The sequence below is a fragment of the Pipistrellus hanaki genome (genome assembly GCF_964339955.1).
Source record: "Pipistrellus hanaki genome assembly, chromosome: 7".
Lineage (NCBI taxonomy): Eukaryota > Metazoa > Chordata > Mammalia > Chiroptera > Vespertilionidae > Pipistrellus > Pipistrellus hanaki.
This window is the reverse complement of record NC_140509.1, coordinates 18516315-18533555: the sequence shown is the minus strand read 5'-3', so window position 1 is coordinate 18533555 and position 17241 is coordinate 18516315.

Genomic DNA, 17241 nt, shown 5'->3' with positions numbered 1-17241 from the left:
AGAAGGGAGACATTTTTAAATGCCTTCTTCTATCTATAATACTTATCCAAATCCTACTCACTTTTCAATTTCCCAAAATCTCCACACCCAGGACATTTCTGACTACTCTGTCTACTCTGTCTCTTGATCTTCAGGGATTAAGGTGAGTGGTTAGTCACTTGGTAACTTGCATAGTTATTATAAAAGCACCTCCTACCTTTCTCTTGTAATCTTCTTAAAGACCTTTGACATCCTCCATGGTATGATTTTAAATTCAGATACCTGGCTCTAGGGCCTCCCTTTTTAAAAAAATCTTTAAAAATGTTTCTTTAGGATATGGTAGTGTACGTCTCAGTGCTTTGCACATAAGTGCTCAAGATTATCTTGGTTTTCAATTGCTTGGAAGACTAGGTGAGATTCCTTAACCTTATATTTTCTCACTTTGCTTTTAGTGCCCTTAACAAAAAAACAAAGAAACTTAATTGAGTATTTAACTTTTTTTTTTTTAGTTGAATTTTTTAGAGAGAGAGGAAGGGAGAAAGAGATATATTGATGAGGGAGAATCATTGATTGGCTGCAACCTGGGCACGATCTAGCCTGTAACCTGGGCATGTGCGCTGACTGGAAATGGAAGCAGAAACCTCTCTTTAAAAAAAAAAATATATATATATATATATATATATATATATATATATATATATATATGTGTGTGTGTGTGTGTGTGTGTGTGTGTGTGTGTGTGTGTATTATATATATATACATATATATATATATATATATATATATATATATATATATATATATATATTATTGATTTTCCACAGAAAGAAAGGGAGAGCTAGAAATGTTGATGAGAAAGAAACATTGACCAGCTGCCTCCTGTACACCCCCTACCAGGGATGTGCTGGCAACCAATGTACATGTCCTTGACCGGAATCGAACCTGGGATCTTTCAGTCTGCAGACTGACCCTCTATCCACTGAGCCAAACTGGTTTTGGTGAAGCAGAAATCTCTTCTTGCATGGGTCAACACCAACCACTGAGCAACACCAGCCAGGTTGAGTCTTAAACTTTTCCTGGCTTGTTGCTCTATGGACTTAATGGAAATAGAAGGTAGCCGAGAAGCCTGAAGGAGACATGATCCGGAATCAGCAACCCTCTCCTAATGACCAAGATTCTTTGGGGTTCCTTCGCCATTTGCAGGGCTAATTTATGGCCTGAAGTATTATCAGAGCTATCTAGTCTGTTTAATTTCACAAAGTTTCACTTCCTTTCCATCCATAAATCTCATTCCCAGTTTTATGCCAATGATGATGCTCTGCGGCTGCATTAACTAAAAGAGCAATGGAAAGTTCGAAGTAACTAATGACCCAAAGTTTCCTGGGAGAACTTTAAAAACTGCCCAGGGGATTGAATTTCTGATCCTCACACTCTTGCTCTGTGGTGAAAACCCTGCCCCCTACAAATGTCTTCTCTTTAACACACTTCTATTGCAATTTCATTAAAAAACTATTTCTGGTTATTAAAGAATAACAACAAAAATCAGGATTTCCTTAAAGGAGAGGATGGAAGCTGGTGGTGGAAAGTTACAAACAAATGCAATCAAGCATCTGCAAAAGTAGTTCATAAAAAATTGAGACACTGAGAGGAATGATCTCTCCCTCTCTTATCCCTTTTTTTTTTTTTTTTTGTCACTCCATCCCTCTTTCTGTGTCTCTCAACAAAGGCCTGAGCAGTTAGAAATGGAGACACTCTCTGCCACTTAATAGCATCTCTGTTGATCTTTCTCCAGTAGGTGTTAAGTATTGAGAGCAATAGCACCTCTTGTCACCAGCTGTGGATGGGGAGTGGCTGCCTCAGGGGGAAGTGAGTCTAAAAAATCCACCACTGAGAAAAGGCAATAACAGAAGTCTGTTGCTGTCTAACCTGCCATATAAATGAAACAATCAAACAAGACAACAAAGGAAACTCCAGCAACCACCAGAGGCAAAAGCAGTTGGTGTAATATATCCTGCCTCAGTGATTATTTTTAGTTTCCTTCCATCCTCCTCTTAAAAAAAAAAAAAAAAAGCAACAACTCTAATTTAGACTAACTGGGAGGAAAACATTAAATAATTCAAGAGCTAGAGTGGGAGAGGTGAGTAACACAGAGACAGAGGGCACACACCTGAATTAAATTAAAAACACATTGATACCTTGAAATGTCTGTGTGAACATGTTTGTAATCAATGGATATTGGAGATTGTTTAAGAATCAAAGGAAAGGCCAGTCATCAGAGTTTCAGCCTCAGTTCCTTTCTTCTTGCTCATGAATCCATACTCTAAACACACCAAGTCCACTCAGAGGAAGGCTTTTCATGAATGGGAGGAAGAGAAAGAATTATTTATCCCAATCATTTTTATCTGTTGACTGCTTTAGGCTTCCTCTGGGCAGAGCACTGCACAAGTTGGACCAGCAGATAGAAAATTGTCTCCCAGAACTTATGTGGCAAAAGTGTCTGCAAATGTTACTAAAATATTTCTTACCCTGGTGGTTTTTAATACTACTTAACCCAGTACCATGGGGTCAGTGGGCAGGGCTGACCACTGAATTCTCAATGGCACACTGGAGTCCTTTGGACTCAAGATTTAAATACTTCAAACACAAATTCATGGAATTTTGCATGTATAAAAGTTATTTTAGAGAACTCTGGAAATGGCCTTGCTGGTACAATTAACACCTGAGAATATCTGAGGCAGGTGCCTCATTTATTGTGAAATGTAGCCTCCTAAGGATAGAGGCAAGACTAGATAGCTCACTTACCTTCTCTCATGACAGGGTGACATTTGTTCCAGTAATCTCCTTACACTGAACAATTTTGCTCCATCTAGTCAAATCTTAAACACTTTAAGTTGTTAGATTTCTCTTCACTAGCCTCTCCTTATGCTCATTTATGGTTTAATTACTGATACTCCTCTAAGAGACATAAGCAGTAAGAAAAGGATACATAATGTAGAATTTCAGATACCCAGGCAGACCAACTGTGAGTAGAATAGACTACCAAGGTGGATGTTGTGCTCAGCATGGGAAAGAATGAGTGCATTGAGAAATGATTGAAGTAGCAGGGTTCTACCATCGGTTAGACCACGGTCTTTAACCCAATGTCCAGGATCACAGAGCATGTGCACAAGGAACCCAGAGGAGGCTGCCTCTATCCCCAAAGGCAGAAGCCCTAAAGCTGGTGGACTAGACTGGGGTACAAGTCCATGTTGCAAAGGGAGTGAGAAAGCAGAGTGTCTTCTGTTTGGGAGATCACAACACAGGGAGACATCAACTATCCTTTAATAGAAACTAGACAGAGACAATCCTGGGAGAGAGGGTCATGATGAAAAGCCTATGCAAGCAGCTGTCAGCAATGGGCAGAATGGGATATGGGCCCAGAGCAACGGTTGGCATGGGGATTTCCAGAGCCACAGGAAAGGGACCTCAGCTGGATTTTACAGAATCCTGTGGTCTCCTATGCGGCCAGGAAAGGAACTGTTAAGGTCAAGACTCTGACTTAGTGATTGAAAGCAATAGTTCCTTGGAGAGAGAATAGCAATGGCATTAAGTGTAGCCCAATAGAGATCTTTCTGGACACATAAGAGAAGTGCACTTTAATAATTTTATTGTGTTGCATAAAACCACATTCTTATTAACACAGGTTTGTTTATTTAAGGTCATGGTATGATGACTTGTTCATATAATATGTATAATTAGTCTCCATGCTCAATAATGGCAATTCTGTCTCTGCAGCTGGTCAAGCACCTGACTCGGGGCTGTGGTCTATGTTGGCTCTGATCTGCGACAAATAATCATTTGCTTGCAGTGTTAGCCCCCAAATGCTTATTTTTCAGGAATAATATAAAGTCTACCCATTTATCTTCCCAGGGCTGTTTCTCACTAAGCTTGCCTCTTATTCTATGCCTTTGGATCTCTGGATCTCTGTCTGTTTCCTTCTTCCTCCCTTTCTTTTTCCTGTCCTCACATGCCCCTGAGTTTGTTCCCTATTCGTCTATCCTATGCATCTGTGTTTTCCTTACAAACAATATACATAAATATAAAGTTACTGCACTTGCTAGTCAACATACCTGACACTTATGGATATTATGGGCACCATTTTTTCTTCTTTATGACAGCCCTATCACGATAGTAGGTAGGTAGCATTATAATGAGGAAAGTGATCAAACATGGTCATTCAGGAAGTGACAGCTCTAGGGTTTAAGCCCTAGCAATCAGCTCTGAGCTCATGCTCTTTTATATTTTATATTTTATTTTTATTAATTTCAGAGAGGAAAGGAAAGGAAAAGAGATAGAAACATCAATGATGAGAATCATTTATTGGCTGCTTCCTACATGCCCCATACTGGAGATTAAGCCCATAACCTGGGCATGCGTCCTTGACCAAAATCAAACCCAGGACCCTTCAATCTGCAGGCCGACACTCACTGAGCAAAACTGGCTAGGGCTAAGCTCAGGCTCTTAACCTGCACACAGTACTGCCCCCTTTATGAATAGCATGTGTTCAAAAATAACCTCCTTGGGCAACACAAGACCTTAGGCACATCTTTACTACTTTACAGCTCATAAAGTTCTTTTACATGCACTATTTAATTTACCTCTGCATGAAGAAAAATGAGTACCATTAGAAAAATAAACAGATTTACTTTCAGGATTCTGCAGAACCAAGGTTTAGATTTGATTCTTGTGATCTAAGGTGAGTGCTTTTCCTAGTTTTCAACTACTTTCACTGCAGAATAGGCATTCTCCTGGCGGGATCCAGATGGCTTTGAAGACAGAATGAATGAGCTGGACGTATTGCAGGAGGCAGAGTGATAGAGTGGCCAAAGAGAAGATGAGACAGATATAAGAGATTTGGTGGAGGGCTGGCCCTGAGTCCAAGAAAGAGCTTCGACAATAGAAATTAATGAAAAGTTTCCTTCTCTTAAAAAGCATCATTTCAGTGAAGAGTATAGATCAGACCAGTGCTTTTCAAATAGTAATGGAATCACCTGGGAACCCGATTAAAATGTAGATTCTGGTTGGGGCCTATGATTCTGCATTCCTAACAACTCCCTGGGCATGCTTGTGCTGCTCCTCCATGGACCATACTTAGAGTCATAGATTCTTCTACCCTAGTTTTATGAATTACATGATTTTTTTTTTTAAATTCTTCCCCAGACAAACATCTCTTTTAGTGCACAATTATCCTGCCAAAAGAAAAGTAGGAAAAACACTTAACTTAGATCCCTGATAGAAGGCTGCTAGCCTAAGGAGCCTAACTCTGAAGTTCTAATTACAGAAACAAACTACCACTTTGACCCAGGAACTATCTGGCTCATGTGGCTACTAGTCTCAGACAACTAGAAAGCACTTAGTTCTTTCTGTGACTTAATAGGGCAAAGGGATTTCCTGATAAGACCTCCCCCCACCCAACTCACTCCAAAAAAAAGAAATGTCTAGAATTATTTTATATGCCTCAGGACACATCTGTTCTGATTGACCTACAGGGAAAAAAAGGAGTAAGCTAGCGAAGGACCCCGACCTTAGAGCAAGCCCTTTCTCTGCATTGGGAGCACAGAGCTTTCACTGGCAGATCACACAGAGCTGAGTGGCAGTCCTAGGGTGCCCGCCCCACTTTGACACCAGCTCTGTGAAATGATATTAGCGCTGGCTAATGGTCTGTAAATATGTCAGAATGATGCCACCTAGTGCCACCGATGCCATTTTCCCTTGTGAAGTCACACTGGCTGCACCACAGCAAGCCAGAATATAATCAGTGTTAATTTGGTTTTTCACTGAATGACTACTGCGCAGCAGTCATGGTCTCCACTCTGGGTTCACTGGGAAGGCTTTATTATTTTGTTATACAAACTGAGGGTTTGGGGCAAGAGTGTAAAGGTGGGGGCACTTTGGCTCCTTTTGGGGCTGATTTCTTGGAGGCACTTGATCAGTATGTGTAATGGGATGTATGTGATTTGGAATTTTTATTTTGCTTTCATTTTCAATTCTATGGTCTCATAGAGGTTTGAAAGAAAACCCAGAAGGAGAAATATTCAAAGTCCTATACTCTGTCCCCTTGGACAAGATAACACCCCAAACTATCCAGCTAGAACAATAGCCATTATATATACAAACTGGTCAAAAGCCTTCAAGGCAGTAAAATACTAACAACAGAATCCGATGCATCTGATAGTACCATTAACTTGAAACACAATTCAGTACATTTAGATACTTATCATATCTTTTTAAAAATTACTACTTATATTGTTCTACCAGTGCTTTTTAAGACTAGACTGATTTCTTTCAGGTTTGGATGCTATGGTTTCAAAATAATTTCATGAGTAGTCTAACTTACATATAAAAAAAATTCTTACACAGCCCTGTGAGGTGTAACACTCAAGAAGGAAGCGAACCTGAGAGTGCAGCCTACATTTTTGCTACGACCTGGTTGGCCCATTTCTTCTTGTTTAGGTCTCAGGGGAAACAGAGTACCCAGGTCCATCACAGTGATGTCTCCTATCTGGTACTGGGCTCCCTGGTGAACAGCCCAACCTGAGCCCTCCACAGGTTGGCAGGTGAAAGTTTGCTAGAGAAATTTCCCAGGAGTATATGTCTATGTTACGCCCAGACTTCGTGATCCCCAAGGACCACCAGGGAGCTGAGTCCGATGCAATAAACAAAAGAACCTTCTTCATGCTAGCATGGGTTCCTCCCACTCACGCCGGCAGCATGGCGGAAGAGAGAGCGAATTTCGCCCAGTCCAGGGGTTTTACTCCGGTCGGTGGTGATGTCACTGCCTCAGCTAACCCTGATTGGTTGGGTGAGGGCTAGGAATAACTCCGCCCTGCGGGGCGGAGTCTGGAGCTCATCCTCACCCCGCCCTGCCCTTTCATCTACATGTATGAAGACTTGTAAAGGGGAACTTTCTAGATCAGTGGTTCTCAACCTTTCTAATGCAGAGACCCTTTAATACAGTTCCTTATGTTGTGGTGACCCCCAAGCATAAAATTATTTTCATTGCTACTTCATAACTGTAATTTTGCTACTGTTATGTAATGTAAATACCTGTGTTTCCCATGGTTTTAGATGACCCTGTTAGTGGTTCTCAACCACTGCTATAGAGCGGAAGACCATCAGAAAACACAGATATTTACCTTACAATTAATTAATAGTAGCAAAATTACAGTTATGAAGTAGCAACGAAAATAATTTTATGCTTGGGGGTCACCACAACATGAGGAACTATATTAAAGGGTCTCGGCATTAGAAAGGTTGAGAACCACTGCTCTAGATGCTGTACTGGATTGGATGTCCATCTCTGGGAACCACCAGTCCTGCTAAATAGCAGAAGGCAGAAGTGAGCCTGAATTACAAACCTTCATAGTCAGTGGTAAATATTTAGAAATATGGTGTTGATATCCCCAAAAGTTTTGCCTGTGATTCTCAAAAAATAATGGGGGGGAGGTAGGACTACCTGAGAACAAATCCTTTTGACTTTCTGCACTCCAGGTTTTATAGCTTGATATAATGAAAGGGATAATCTATATCACTAATGGACTCTTTGAACAATGTATGCAAGAGCTATATGGAGTCAGGCATGGTTTGCCCTTTCTGAGAAAAGTCAGTAAAACAATATTTCAAGATTTAGGTTGAACTCCAAGCTCTGTGTAGGTACCAGTCATTTTCTCTCCTGGTGCCAGGTCACAGCACTATGAAGACACAGAATGACCCACAAGGAGGGATGCTATTGGTGTTGTTGGTGCTGTACCCTTTCTAAAGGACTGTTTCACTGTTAATGGGGAAGGTAAGTCCCAGGCATTATAGATTATAATAGTCACTAAAGATATCATGGACCAGAAGTTCAAAGCTTCAGTAACAGTGCCAGTATAAAACCCAGGCCATCCATAGACTATGGACTTTAGACCTGAGTAAGAGTTTAATTATGGGAAGGTTTTTGATGACTGAAGTTCCTGAGAGGAATTATCATACCAAGATCTCCAAATGAAGGAGCCTTCCACAGGACTATGAAAAGAAAACTCACGTGTGGGCAGCAGACACCTCAAATTTCACCCATGTTTTTCCTCTCCTCTATGACATCATGGATTCTCAGGATTTGAATTTATCTAAGAAGCCAATTTGGTCTAGTTCCTATGAATATAAAGTTTGACCTCCACTATGGCATGCTGTATAGTTAGTTATCCAGATTCCAGATGAATTTTCTGAGAGATAAATCTATGTCAAGGCAATCCTGTTCCTTCCTATCTCCTAGGACAGCTGTGAAACTGAAATTAGGCAGCTAATATAGTGGAAAAGTTAAAACCCTGACTCAGCAATGGCAAGCTCTGCAATCTTGGGCAAGTTACTCCCTCTAGATCTTTTAGCTGGAATGATGATCTAATAAAAATACTTCTGTTAATTAGGCTCCTATGAGGTGTAAAGAACAGAGACACATCAACAAGGAAGCAAGGAAGATCAGGAAACCATCTCAGCAGCTGGAAGGTAAGGCCTCCCATGAAATTATTTGACATTCCAGGCTGTAGCACCTTGGCGATCTGGTCATTTTTCTATCTCCTCCAAAGCTCATTTCCAGTCCCCTCTACTCAAACAGGCCACCAGTGTGTTGACTCATCAGTTCTATCTCTGCTTCCACCTCCCTCGATGCAATTGGTACCTTAGTCTCAGTGTCTCCAGTTCACAATGAGCTGATCTGATTGAAGGGCCCAGTGCCTCAATGTAGTGACAGGCAGAATTCACTGTGGTCTCCTCATAGCCAACTGTCCTTGGGTCAGACATTCATAAGGTCATCTACAAATACTTATTGGACCCTTGCTATGGGTCTCACTCTGTTCTAAGCACTAGCAATTCAGAAGTGAGCAAATCAAAGTTCCTGTCCTCTTCTCATTGGGGGAAAGAGATAATAAATGAATAGACAAGTAAACCAACAAGACAGTTTCAGCTGGGAGTACAGCTAAATGTAAAAGGGCCATAACTAGAGAGGAGAGTGGGTTTGGTGGTGAACAATGGGCCCAAGATGGTCAGAGGAAAGTTCTCTGGGGAGAAGGCATTTGATCTAAACCTTAAAGGAGGGAAGGCAGTATTCCAGTGTCTTTTGGTGTAGTTTCATTTTTGCTTGTTTCCAAGTGATATAGGCTGGATCTTCCACTCAAAGCAATGAATCATCAGAGCAGTCAGGGAGGCCTTGGCCAATTAGAACCCTGGAACTTGTTTATCAGTCAGTCAACAACCGTTAGCCGAACCCACTGGGTCGCAGGGTGCTGTGCACGGCATGCAGCAGCAGTTATATTGAAGTTAGGGTGAATTAGTTTCATTTTCACAAACGTATAAAGTCCCTAAGAATCCTCACAAACTGTTAATTCTACTCTTGTTTTACGAGTGGACTCATGGGGCAAACAGATGTAAACTACACCAGACTCTAAAGAAAAAAATAATAAAAAAGTGATTGTGAATTTAGCACAAATACTTCTGCAGAGGGTGCCTGGGGTGCTCTTGTAAACTCAGTCTCAGAAGGCAGTCTTCAAACACTGCCACCTGTCAAGTATTAACCAGGCTGGTTTGAAAACAGAGAGCTCCATTACAATGTTAACTAAGGTAATATTGGGGACTCCCAGCTGCCCAGTTCTTTGAAAAGAACCTAGAACCCCAAGAGAACAATAGCAAACATTGGAATCAAGTGTTGCCACCTGCAGCCATCCGGGTACAACTTGTGAGGATGTTTGTAGCCATCCTATTATCAGCTTTCTAGATGGAGTGGCAAAGAAAGCTGGGAGAGTTGAGCCCTTGTGTTCAGATATCAAGACTTGAATTTTCCACTTATTCATTACCAAATATTGACTATAAAGAACAGGGGATAACATGTTATCCTACAGAAAGCTGAGCCTGATAATTCAAAATTGTGTCCCATGAGCCTGATAATCCAAAATTTCCCTCGAGGGTTGCTGGCTTTTGGTTTCTTTCTTAGAGATCTTTTCCCTTCCCTGTTTTTATCTTCAGCTGACTTGGCGAGTTTGGGGGTGAAGAATTTTGGGGATGGTGGACTCATCCACACATACGCAGTTCCCCTTCTGTTCCTCCCTCTGAATTGTATCAGCCCCTCATGGTGCCATGAGTGAAATGTTCCAAAAATACACTCTGGGTGTTGCAGGAAACATGAGCACAAAGCTTTGGGAAAGCATGTGCCAAAGGATGATAAGAAGACTCCACTCATTGCTATGGAAATCAGCAAGAGGAAAATTATTGGAAATTGTCATACAATGCTGAAGACTGACAAGCAATGCAGGATTTGGAGGAAGCATCTTAAGGAAAAGTTCAATTCTGCTCAACAGGCAATGGGCATATACTGTGAATAGGCCCTGGGTCCTGGCTATACCAACACCAGGATCCTGTCCTTGAGGAGTGACCGTGCTCTGTAATACAGACAAATATTGCTTGCCTACTAGAATTCAGTTTCAGGGTGTTGACATCTGCTCTAATATCGATGTTCTCCATGATCCTTAGCTTCCCCCTAAACACACGTGGTTGTTTTCCAAAAGCAAAGTAAAGAAGCTCACTGTGGAATGTTGGACATAACTAGATTTATTTCTTAGAAGTCTCTCAGCTCCTGGGGACTGTGGCTTCAGGAATTACATGCCATTCCCACCCCTCTGTCCCTGAGTAACCAGTCCTTGCACCTCCTTGGATGGAGGTCTCAGGAAGCAGCAGCTGGGTTTGGGGTGGGCAAGGATGGTGGTAGGAAGCAACTTCCTGGGGCTCCACGGAGGGTGGACCCCTGGCAATCAATGGAGGCTGGCAGTCCTTGAAGAAGACTTCTTCTTCTTCTTCTTCTTCTTCTTCTTCTTCTTCTTCTTCTTCTTCTTCTTCTTCTTCTTCTTCTTCTTCTTCTTCTTCTTCTTCCATTTTTATTTTATCTTATTTTATTTTTTATTGTTTAAAGTATTATATACAGTAGTACCTGTATCTCTCCCCCCCCTCCCCCATTGACCTTCCCCAAGTCTCCCCTAACCCCTGTCACATGCCCTCTGTTATGAAGGGTGAGGCACCTATATATCTTCCAAAAACAGTGATTTCCCTTTATCAAATGCAAGCAGTAACCAGAGAGATAAATTATTATCTCTGGGCTGCCATGTCCTGGAGAATAGTGTTACCTTCAGTAAGATCCAATGAGTGAACCCTCACAGTCACTTCTAAGTTTAAATATCCAATCATTTTCCTAAATTTAATGATAACTCTTTCACTGCCTTTTCTTTCTAACTCTATTCTCTATCTATCTATCTATCTATCTATCTATCTATCTATCTATCTATCATTTTTCAGGCAATTCTTTATCTTTTCAATTCTGACTGGGAAAAGAATTCAGACATTATATGCTGACTCCTAATAAATGCACTGTCTCTGGAGGGAGTTAAAGCATGGCTGCTCCACTCTCCATTCTCTTAAAATTTCTCTCTACCAACCCCAGGCTTTATGAATTAGGGTTCAAGGTTATTACTTTCTCAGTAGCTCTTTCTGACAATTATTACAAACAATCTATTCTCAGCATTGCTGGAATGAAGAGGAGATTCTCGTCATCGACAGGAGCATGAGCTTCGGAGTTCACCTTCCTTAGCTGTGAGCCCTGGACCTGCCTTCTCAATTTCCGAGCCTTCATTTTCTTATTTATAAATAATAAGTAATAATGAAAATAATATCAATTTCATAATATTAAAGTGCAGATCAGCTAGATGTAAAGAACTAATCACAATGCAAAACACACACACACACACACACACACATACACACACACACACACATATATATAACAAACAAATATATACATATATATATATATATAACACATATATATAACAAACAAACCAACACACACACACACACACACACACACACACACACACACACACACATATATATATATATATATATATGTTGGTTTGTTTGTTTCTAACTGTACTGGATGTTTAGTAACCTCTGCACAAGAGCAGATACTTAGGTTTTCCCTTCCTGACCATCCTACAAATCAGAGGTTGCAATCTCTCACATTAGTGGCACAGTTCCATGCATATGATATATTCTCCAAACATATTTTGCGAATGAGTATGTGAATAAAATATAAAACATGATGCAATATTAAAAACTTCAAGTTAGAAACTGAAACAGCAGATCATAGCATGAACTTTCTTTATAGGTAGACTGTTTTTAGCTTTTAAGAAATTACAAAAAATAAATAAATAAATAAATAAATAAATAAATAAATAAATAAAAATTCACAATCTCATTAAGAGTGAGCTCTCTTGCTGGAACTGTTATCTCCCCACAATAAAACACAGGAGGCTAGAAGGGCAGGAGGCTCGGAGTGCTACCTGGGATGGCCATGTGTTCAGGTTTTGGTTTGCTATGTGAACATTTAGGTCATAGGAGTGAATTTGCCCCAAATTGCCCTAATCATCTGAAAGAACTATTCAGTTTCCTCAAGCACCTGGCTTATTCCCAGGGAAGAGCTTATGAGGCCAGCTAACCTGATTCACTATGTCATTAACCTCTCTGTGAGGGACTGCTCCTATCCTATCTGTGGCCATTTTATAGAACAAGATACTGATATAATCATATCTGGACTAACAGTCTAAATTAGGGATGGCCTGGCCAATGAACTCCATAGGAAGCTATCAGCTCTGTAAAAATTCCCAAAACTATGTAATGATTTATATTCAAGCATTTATATGTGGATCATCATGGTGAGCATTCAGTGCACAACCAGCAGTCAGGAAATATTAAACAGAGGCCTTATAGTACAGTAATTAATAATCTGATCTCCAGAGTCACACTTTCTGGATCTGCAGCCAAACCTGCCATGTGCTAACTATGTGACCTTGCATTATATCACATATCCTAATGCCTTAGCTTCTTCTGTTGTAAAATCAGTGTAATGAATGTATTAACCTTATATGATTGATGTAGCAATTAAATAGGTAAAAGCATCAGACATAGACAGCTTGTAGAGATTGTTTATTATCACATATACCAAAGCATGCTCTTTTTCATTTTCCACTAGCTCCATCGCAGAGTAAATTGTGTTTTTTCCATAACAGGACTCAAAATAAATTTGATCATCAGAACATTCCATTAATACCAATAATCCATAGGTGAAATAAATGTTAGCAGTTCTACAACCACAAATTTCAGGTGCAGGTTCTAAACTCTTTGTTGATAATTACACTTGTCAGAGCAGATTCTCAAGTAGGTGTTTAGCAAATACAGTTACCACATGTTTAGCCACAGAGCTGTATGAAGTAACCCCTTTACTGGACTTGGGGAAAGTGGCTTTAGGGAATACAATCATGTTCATAAAAAGCCCTCTCCCTCGAAAAGTGCCTTGTGCCAGATGGAAACTACTTTACTGAACAACTGAGTCAGAAAATAAGAGAAAGAGATGGTCCTATCAAACTCTGGTGTATCCAACTGTTCTTGACCTACAAAAACTCCTATGAGTGCCCCGGGACTCCCCTTGTTAATAAATGGAATTTCATCACTTAAGTCAGAAGAATATACTGCCCATTACCTCACAGTGGGTGGAAAACAACTTTATCAGCACCACACGTTTATATATATATATATAAAATTTTCTGTAAAGTTTACCACACATAATAGGTCTAAGAAAGATATTCCTTAATTTAAAAGGTGATCTATCTCCAAAGAGATAAAAATATTAATGAAAGATTTGCTGAAAAAATTATACAAGAAATATTATATTGGTTTTTAAAATTATTATACATGAATAATCCAGCAAAAACGTATTAGGTAGAAAAATTAAATCTACTAGTAACTTTTCACTCAAAGAGAAACATACTGTTTCCCAATATAGGTCATAATGTCCATATAATCCTCACATCTTCATGCTTAAATCTATGCTAATATGTCATAGCCTTGTGACTTTACAAAATAATATACAAATAAACCTTGCCACCAATTTGTTGGATATTTGCACACTTACTTCCATAGAATGCCTAATTCTAGATTATAATACCCTTTGGGTCATATTTTAAAACCTAACTCACAGAAATATAAGAATCAAATAAGATCATTGACAGAAATGTCTTTCTCCCCAAAATGATAGACCCTTTATTTATAAAGTCAGTCTCCAACTTCTTATGATTTACAAAACACCAAGACAGAAGTTTTATCTCAAAATCATCCTCCCAATCCAGAAGCTTAATTGAGCTTCTATATCTGAGATTTGTAGCTGATACTTAACAGGAGAATATATGCCTTTGCCTGCATAGTTTCATGGCAGACTTGTGGTGGGTTCTAGGATATTTTGACACAAGACTGGTGTTTGGAGTGAACTGAGAGGATAGTAGGTGTGGTGATGGTTGGGAGGGAGTTTTGGAGTGGAGTGTGGAGAGTGCATTGATAGTTGAGGAACTACTGAGTATTAGTCAAGACTAATTAGTTTTATGTGATAGAAAAATCACCTCACCCTCCTTCAACAACAATAAAAAAAATTTAAAAAATGAGTTTATTAGTTGGTATAACTGGGTCATTCAAGGGCCATTCTAACCAGAGTTTTACTTCTCTCTCTATCACTTGGCTTGTTATTTCACTCTGTTAGCAAGCTCTCTGCACTGGCAGGGAAGATAGATTTGGAAACACCAGGAGATCATGATTCAAGATCATGATTGGAGAACTACTCTCTCTAATACAATGCTTTGACAATTCTGGTCAAGGACTCTCATTTGCTGAGCTTAGATTCCTTTCCCATTCGTCAGACCAGTCACTGCATCCTGGAAAATAAGCATTATAGTTGGTCTAGCATTGGCCACTTATGAGAGTGGATGTCAGAGAGAGGGGATGATGGTTATGATTAACAAATTCACCAGGGCTACATGGAGAGGAGAGGGGTTTCACAAAAGATCATGTGCTTGGTGAGCAGCCCAGCTTCTGGCCAAAAGCTATGTGTGATTTCTTTAGGCCTGACTAAAGGCAATCACAAAGGCTTTGCCTGGCATACCTCACTGGCAAAGCTGCCCTCCCCGCACCGGATTTGGTGCGCAGCCAACTTACTTCAATGTGAAGGAAGTTATAGTCAAGGGCTCAGGCTCCCCTGGCTGGCCAAGGTCTAAGGCATATCTTCATTCTTTAATTCTGTTCCAAGTCCATAAAACTCCAGGAGCCTTTGTTTAAGGTTCCCATGGTTGTGAAACCACCTCTTGGCTGTGCTGATCCACCTGATCTTCAACCAGTGCCATTCGATGGGGGAAATGGAAAAAGGTGGAGTTGGTATTTTGTCTTGTTTAGTTTCTTGCTTTTGCTATTATAGTCAGTGATTAAAGCCTTTGCTGTTACTTTCCTTTTGACTTTTTGTTTTAGTCAGCTGCTCTGACACCTGGCAGCTCAGCTCTCTCCAGCTCCACCAAGCTCCTGACAAATTGGCACAGTGAGCAGGATAGTTGGTGAAACACAATGCCATTCTGGAAAATCAAAAAGCTTGAAGAGCCTACAGGGCACCTTTGGGAAGTGCTAGTTGAGTCCATGGAGCATCTAGATGGTTGTAGCAGATCATCTCCAAGAGTACGAGGTTGGTGGCTTACTCACCAATGCATCCCAAAAAGTGCTAGTGTGTACTGCAGGACACTTCGCCGGCTGTACCCAGGAATCTCACAAAGTGCTCTTGGAAGCTGCAGGGCATTCTTGGAGGTGCTCATGGGTTGTACAGATAAATGTTTTAGTTCTGAGGGACACCATGGGTGCTTTCTTTTGACCCCTGATGCCCCACCTGAAGTCATTTGGTTGGCCAGATTAGAGAGCCAATTGAGGAGTTCGGGGGAAAAGCAGTTTTCTACACCCTGCTTAGGGCCCGCTGACAATGGAAACAGAGAAGATAGGGGTGGGAGAGTGTCAGGCATCCATTGAGCTGAGTAATTCTAAGCAGGTCTAGGGCACCAAAAAATACCCCGCAGTGTAGCAAGTTGTTGGAATTTTAGATACAAACAAACAAAAAACAATTATTGGGGATTACTTTAGCCAGTTGCCTCAAAGAGACCTTAATAGATTCCCCTCCAGAAGTAATCTTGCTGGAGTTAGTAAGGAGAGTGAGGGACCAAGACATTGGATTGAAGCCTCCGGTACAGATTCTATTGACCTCAAATTCAACAGTAATATTTTATGACTGACTATATGTTAGAAGACAGCTGACTGAGTTGGTGAAATGCAGAGAGAAGAATAGGATACTGTTAGCTTAGAACAATGTTCCAAAACATTATATGAAAGATTCAACAGAGTTTGAAGCCTTTTTCAGAATGCTAACTCAAATGAATTTGTCTGGCTTTAATTTTTCTGTTTACTAGTGCTTGATTTTTCATGTTTTACAACTTTGGTTTTTAGGCTTATTTTAAGTGGGCCTTCTGTTGTTTTCTCTCTTTTCCCCTTTAATTTGTTTCTTCTTGTTAGCATGTTTTTCTTTTTTCCTCCAGGGACCTCCTCTTTGCCCTCCATATAAATTAAAGTTTATAAATATGTTTCAGAGCTCCTATGCTGTTAGTTCTTTCTTTCATCAATTATTACTTGGATTGTTCATCTATCATCCCAATTGTTTCCTGGCCTTCAATTTTATCCTTTTCTACCAGCTTGTCTTCTTCTAAGTCTGACCCTTTCTGGTATGCTCCACAATTTTGTCAAAATGAATTTTCTAAAAAAGGAAAGTATGATTGCAATGCTTCCTTGGTACTTCATTGCTTTCATATTTTCAGAATAATATTTCCTGTATAACTTACATAGTATTTCATGATGGGTCTCCTGCCATCTTCATCAGCTTCATCATTCCTTCCTTCCTCCTTAATACAGCTGCCATATGAACTTCTTGCAATCCCTTGAATGTGCTGCATTTTCTGAGAACCTCTGTGTATTTCCCCACTCTCACCTTTCTGATTACAGCACTATTCCCACACTCCCTTTGCTCCAACCTTTTCTCTTCCAGTTAATGCTGACCATGTATCAAAAAACTTTATACATTTATATTTTCATAGAATATATTGCCCAGGTTATCTTTATCATCATGTTTATGGGCTTGCTGCCTTTCTATTATCCTTTCAATTTCTCAAGGTCAGAGGCTATTTTTTAAATTTTATCTTTTTTGACCTCTATATTCCCAGCACCTGGCATGAAATAAGTGCTCAATATTTGTTGAAATAATATGTAAGTGAGAGAATGAATAAATGGATAAATGAACTGACA